Genomic DNA, 6,860 nt, shown 5'->3' with positions numbered 1-6,860 from the left:
CATACTACAACACTCAAGCTTTGGAGTCTTTTAGCAAAGTTCCTGTGTATCCTGATGTTATGCATGTACTGTCACCTGTGTTCTCTTCTGTGGATTACCTAAGATATGAGGTGAGGGATCCTGAAGCATTAGTAAGGGTGGGGTCTCGACTATAATCCTACTTGAACCAGCTCATGACTTTGGCAGTTGTGTCCACAAAGCCTCTATCACTTACAAAATCACAGCACCCTGCATCAGCTTGGCCTGTAATAGAAGGAATTGTTTGCTCTTCAGAGGTGCTGCATCCTTCAAAGGCAGTTAAGGGTACAGAAGCATTTTAGTTTGACCCAGTTTGTTTTGGGTTTTAATTGTGGTTAAGAGGGAGAAGTGCTGCTGTTGTGATGAAGAATGTATTACAAGCATGATTTCAGCACTAAAACCAAATACATGGTTACTTCTGCTATCTGTCCGACCTTCTGTACTGGAGCCTCTCAAGCATGGAGGTGCAAAGGGGGAAAAACAGAGATCTGAATGTAAATGTTCTGGTGCTGGCAAATCCAGATCAATTGCCTCTGAATACATGTGCAATATTCTCTCTCTGTTGGAGCTGTCCCTCTGCCATGGAGCAGGCTTGTTCTGTATCCCCGGCATTCCAGTGCACAATATGGTTTGGAAAGAACCAACGTGGCGCTCAGCATTGTCCAGCCAAACACTTATCCGCATCCAGTGGGCCTTGAGACAAGCCACCAGCACTGTATTGCCTTTTAATTTGCACTTTAATTTTACTTCCTTCCTAAGCTTGTTTTGTGGGGAAGTGTGTTTTGTATTGAAAGGCAGAGGTGAGCAGGAATTCTTTGTATCTGGGGTTTTCAGTAACAGCCCCCTTTATTTTGACATCTTCTGCAGAGAAAAACAGGACATGCACAGTACAAATCTTATTTATTGTATTAATCCGCCCACTAGTACTTGACTGATTATAAATAAACCTGTGTCCTGCTTCTAAACGAGTGCTTTCCCTTCCTTTGTTCTTTTATCCAGTTTGGATGTGGGCAAGTGGAGTGGGTGAAGGAATTGAAGAAAGCAGATTGAAGGCTCCCCAGGTCCTGTTGTGGCTTGTAGGTCCTATTTTGGGGGTTGCAAAACAGGTCGAAAAGTTTTTACGCTTCGTCTCCTGCTGCGTGGCACTGCCTCTTCCTCCTGTGTAAGCTTTAAGCTGCAAGGTGGTGCCTCCAGTTCTTTCCCCTAAGTAAGTGTTATGGCCTAACCTAGCATTGTGGCAGAGACTTTGCCAGTAAGGAGGGCAATGGCTCAAATGAGTTCTTCATGTACTGGGAAGGAGAGGCATACTTTGAATGTATTGCAGGCATGGACACAAATGTCATGTATTCCAGGTGGCTTGTCAGATTTTACACTTATTCCCTCTTGGCTTATCTTTTCTAACTCCTCCTTACACCCATTCCACAGACAGGATATCAAATGATTAACAGTAACGAGCAACAATCCTCTGCTGAAATGGACAGTGATGCGCACATGACCTGGAGTATGCTCCCCAGATTCATACTATCCCCCATCCCTGGTCCACTTGGCTTTATATCAGTATCAACTGTGTATAACTGATCCTTCTATCTATAATATTCTCATTACAGATTGGAAAAAAGCCACAATCAGCTTCATTTTCAAATAGACCTAAGTGGCTAACAGAGTGTGTTGGGTACATTTTTTTTAACCATAGCATCCCCAGCTATAAGTGCAGCAGTGTGGACATGGGCAGACCAGATGAATGGGCTCAATACTAGAAATTCCATGCATGACAATTGTAGGTGGAAGGGAATGTTAAGACTGGAAAGGATGAACTCTTGAAAAGCTATGTTTGCAACCATTTTTGCTGCTATAGACTCTCATCATGTGGCTAATGTGTGGATAAACCAGCTTTGAAGGTCCCTTGCTCTTCTCCAATGTCTGTTGAGTCCATTGCCAATTGCAGATGACACAACTATTTAGAGTGGTTAAAGCTAAGCAAGGTTGTGAAGAGTTTCAAAAGGATCTCCAAGCTGAGTGAACTGCTTTGCCATTTGGTTGCCCATTCAATGTCAGTAAGTAGAATGGGATGGTAATTGGGGCATAAAATTCCAACCTCATATGCACTGAGGCCTAAGTTGTCAGTGACAAACCAGGAAAGAAATCTTGGGATTGTGGTGGATAGCTCAGTGAAAATTCCACACTAGAGGTCATTGGGAAGAAGTGAGAATAGAACTGCTAATATTATATTGCCCCTCTGGTGCAACTACATTTGGAATATTGTGTAGTGTTCTGGCTCCTAAATATCAAGAAAGTTATTGTAGATCTGGTAAAGGTGCAAAAGGTGACCAAAGTGATCAGAGGGCTGGAACACCTTCTTTATGAGGTAAGGCTATAGCATTCTGGGCTTTTTAGTGAAAATAGGCAATTAAGGGGTAACATGATTGAGACATAAAATTATGCATAGTGTGGAAAGACTTTTTTCTTCTCTCACAATACTAGATCCAGTGGTCATCCAATGAAAATGATTGGTAGGAGATTTAGGATAGATGAAATTAGGTATTTTTTCACACATGGCATAGTTTGTGGAACTCATTTCCACAAGATGTGATTATCATAAGCTTAGATGACTTTAAAAGGGAATTGGACAAATTTATTGAAAACAGGTCTGCCAATGGCTACTAACCATGATGGCTATGCAGGTTCAACAACAGTCTGCCTCTGAATACCACTTGCAGGGAAACAATGATGGAAGAGAACTATAAATTTCCCTCCTGCTTTTGGGCTTCCTGGAAGCAGCTGGTGGATTGCAGTGGGAAACAGGATACTGGAGAATATTATTAAGAATATATACCGCTTTTCAACGGAAGTAGTTAACAAAACAGTTAAAAACAAAATAGTAAAATCTATAAATGACTCTGTGTCCCCATAGTGCTCACAATCGTAAAAAGGGGAGAGTTCTTCTCCTGCAAGTCTAAGAGGACACCACTTTTGAAAGGTGCCTCTTTGCCCAGCAAAGGATATGGGTCCTTGGCCTGAACCAGCAGGGCTTTGCTTATGAGAAGCAGAGTGGTGCCAAACTTTCAACCACAAGGTTTTTTTTTCCCTTTCTCAGTTGCACAGTGAACCATAGAACAATACTGAGAGAGAGCCAGGGGAGTGGGGAATCACAGGCTTTCAGGTAAAGTGGGAAGGAGGGAAACCTGAGCTGGCCTGAAAAGTTCTTTCATACCTGTCATTGCTTTCTCCAATCAGACATGTACTAGCAGTAAGACAGCATGGAAAATGTGGCAAGGGACTGCTCAGAGGGAGAAGGAACATGGGGACTGAAGATGACTGGCATATCATGGTGAAAATTCTATTAACCTGGTCTGTGCTTGAAATTTAAGAATCAAATCTGTCTGCCTCAAAAAAGCCTAGACAGAGAAGCCCTGTGAACCGAGTTCTTTCTGTGAACCTTTCCTTGTGTTTATTAAATAGAACTGTGACCATATTGGAAAAATCTACTAAGATTATGGTTATATTCTTGGGAAAAAAATCTATATTTTGTGGAATCGCAATGGCTCAGGTAACCAAATGTTTGACATCTATATACCCTGATTGAGAAAATACTTTTCCTGTGCACTACTGACCTTGAGGCAGGGTGGGGATATAGCAAATACCCAAGACTTTTCCTAATGCTGAATCAGTGGGATGAAAGATTACCAAAGGATTACAACTAGGTTCCAAAGGAGAAGAGCAGTGCAGACTGGCGTGGCAGAGGTGGTTATGTAAGAGAGATGCCATGTATTATACTAAAATAGTACGAATGTTACATGAATGAAGCCTGAGAGCTTTCAGTGAAAGAGACATAGGATTCTACCCCGCTAATGAGGAAATGGGTCTTTTGCTTTTGAGAGAGTACAAATTGGCAGATTTTCTGATTTGGTGGTACAGCTCAGCTTGAATGGGGATGAATTATGTGCATTACTAATTAATTGTAATCAAGCCCTGAGATCAATTTAAGAGAGTGAATGAAGTCTATAGAACAGGGGTGCCCAGACCCTGGCCTAAAGGCTATTTGTGGCCCCCAGGGACTCCCAGTCTGGCCTGCGGGGAGCCCCCAGTCTCCAATGTACTTCTGGCCCTCCGGAGACTTGCTGGAGCCCATGCTGACCAAACACAACTACTGTCAGTGTGAGGGTGACTGTTTGACCTTTCGCATGAGCTGTGGGATGAGGGCTCCCTCTGCTGCTTGCTGTTTCACATCTGCAAAACAGCAGTGGCAGCAAAGGAAAGGCTGGCCTTGCTTTGTGCAAGGGCTTTTATAGGCCTTGAGCTATCGCAAGACCCTCATTCATTCGTGTAAGTTCCATATCTAATATATTCATTTATGTAAATTCTTCAAATTTGAAATGTAAATTAATTTTTTTCCCAGCCCCTGGTACAGTGTCAGAGATGATGTGGCCCTCCTGCCAAAAAGTTTGGACATCCCTGCTACAGACAATAGAAACTCCCCGACAGGTGTCAAGTGCCTTTGGGTGCCCTTCGGGGAGAAAGGCAGAATACAAATCAAATAAAAAAATAAAAGAGGCATTCTCCCTTGGGAAGTGACATTGCAAGAACTATTCTAGAAGCAGCTTCAATTATTAAATGTGTTTAGTATATCAAGCATGAAAAGAGATGCTTTTTTAACCACCTTGATGACTTCCTACAAAATAAAAGGCAAGACACTCTGTTAGTTTAAAGTGGTGATACTTGTTCAGCCAACAAAAGATGGATAAAAAGACTTGAATGTATTCATCAGAGTTATCGTCCTATTTAGTAACCAATATTTGATTGCTTTTTAAGATTCTTCACTTAATGCCTTTTCATATTTCTTGTTATTCCACAGTATAGTGAATTAAATCCAGCCTCTGTTCCCTCTTTTTGCTCCCTGTAATATCTTGCGGTCTTGAGCAGTTACAAACACTAGAAACAAGATATGTTCCTTTCTTATTTTAGTAAATTAGGCTCCTGATTGAAGGCACATTGAGCTGAGAAGAGCCATGCATGTTGGAACCAGGCAATATATATTGAAATGCACTTGCCAGTTTGCTGACCATTCTCCCAGTTTGGAGAAATCCTTCTGGAACGCTTCACAATCCCTTCTGGTCATCACGACCCAGAAAAGTTTAGTGTCATCCACTAAACTTGGCCACCTCACTGCTTAATCTTTGTCTTCAGGTCATTTATGAACAAGTTGGAAAGCACTGGTCTCAAGACAGATCCCTGGCACACACTGCTTTTCACACCTCAGTGTGAAAATTGCCATTTACCCCCACTCTCTGTTTCCTGGCCCTCAACCAATTAACCCATAAGAGAATTGCCCTCTTTTTTCCTGACTGTGAAGTCTTCTCAGCAGCCTTTGGTGAGGGACTGTATCAAATATCTTCTGAAAATCCAGATATATCCATGGGTTCTCCTGCATTTGCATTTGCATCTCCTGTTGACCTTTTCAAATAATTCTAAAAGGTTCCTGAGGCAAGACTTAGCCTTACAGAAGCCATGCTGATTCTCCCTTAGCAAGGCTTGTTCTATAAGTTTCAGATTTTATCTTTAATGAGGCTTTCTAACAGATGTTGGGCTGACTGGCCTGTAGTTTTCCAGGTCCTCTCTCCTTCCTTTTTTAAAGAGGCATGACATTTGCTATCCTCCAATCCTCTGGCACTGTGGCGGTTTTAAGGGACAAGTTGCCTACTATAGTTGAGAGATCAGCAACTTCATTCTTCAGTTCCTTAATAACTCTTGGGTGAATGCCATCTGGGTCCAGTGACTTATTGATCTTTATTAATGGTTGCAATCTTGTAGACTGTGGACAAGCTGATAGATATATCATATTAAGGAAACTATAGTTTGTTCAAAAAGCCTTTTAGCTTTAACAGTTGAGCAAAGACAGTCTTGCTGCTACTCTATATTACTCCCAAAATATATTAAGAAAAGCTAGTTCCTGGGTTCTGTTGCACGTTGGGGGTTGTAGTCTAGCATGGCAAGGAAAGGCACCTAAGCTTGGAGCTATATGTTAGCTCCATTTTCAGTGGCTTACATTGAGTTCAATGGGGCAATGTATATAATAAATATGCCAATAAAGGTTTCTTGTCTTGTTAATGTATGTAATAGTGAATTAAATTAATGCATCTAATAGGGGGAAATTATAGCATCCTGGAAGTAGACATAAATCTAAACCCCTGGAAAGGGGGAATGATTACCCCAATAATTCCCCTTTACTTTCTGCTGTATAAGTTAATGACTACCGTTTTCCTCCAATGAAGCAAATTAACTTGCAGTAGGAGCAAACCTGCATTCTACCAGTAAGAATCTCATAGAACAGTGTTTCTCAAACTGTGGGTCAGGACCTACTAGGTGGGTCGTGAGCCAATTTCAGGTTGGTCCCCATTCATATCAATATTTTATTTTGAATATATTACACTTGATGCTACCATGGTATGTGACTGCATTTGGGGAAATGTTAGCAATCTGTACTTTGAACAGGTTACTATGTATATGTTTGACCAATGATAGTCAATGGACTTACTCCTGGGTAAGTGTGGGTAGGATTGCAGCCTAGGATCGTGAAAAATTTCCCTGATGACAATATCACTTCTGGTCATGAGATCACATCCGGTGGGTCCTGACAGATTCTCATTCTAAAATGTGGGTCCCGGTGCTAAAAGTGTGAGAACCACTGCCATAGAAGGTTGCATTGTGTTTCAGATGTGAATTGATGGATTGCACTCTTTTCTCTCCAAACTTTTAAGATGTACAGGCAGGTTGTCTTCTCCATATAAATGCAATGCCTACACCTAGAGACTGTCTGGGTGTGGGTATTCATGCATTCATACCTA

This window comes from Tiliqua scincoides, chromosome 3 (genome assembly GCF_035046505.1).
Source record: "Tiliqua scincoides isolate rTilSci1 chromosome 3, rTilSci1.hap2, whole genome shotgun sequence".
Classification (NCBI taxonomy): Eukaryota; Metazoa; Chordata; class Lepidosauria; order Squamata; family Scincidae; genus Tiliqua; species Tiliqua scincoides.
The sequence above is the reverse complement of the archived record's forward strand: the minus strand, read 5'-3'. Positions refer to the sequence as shown.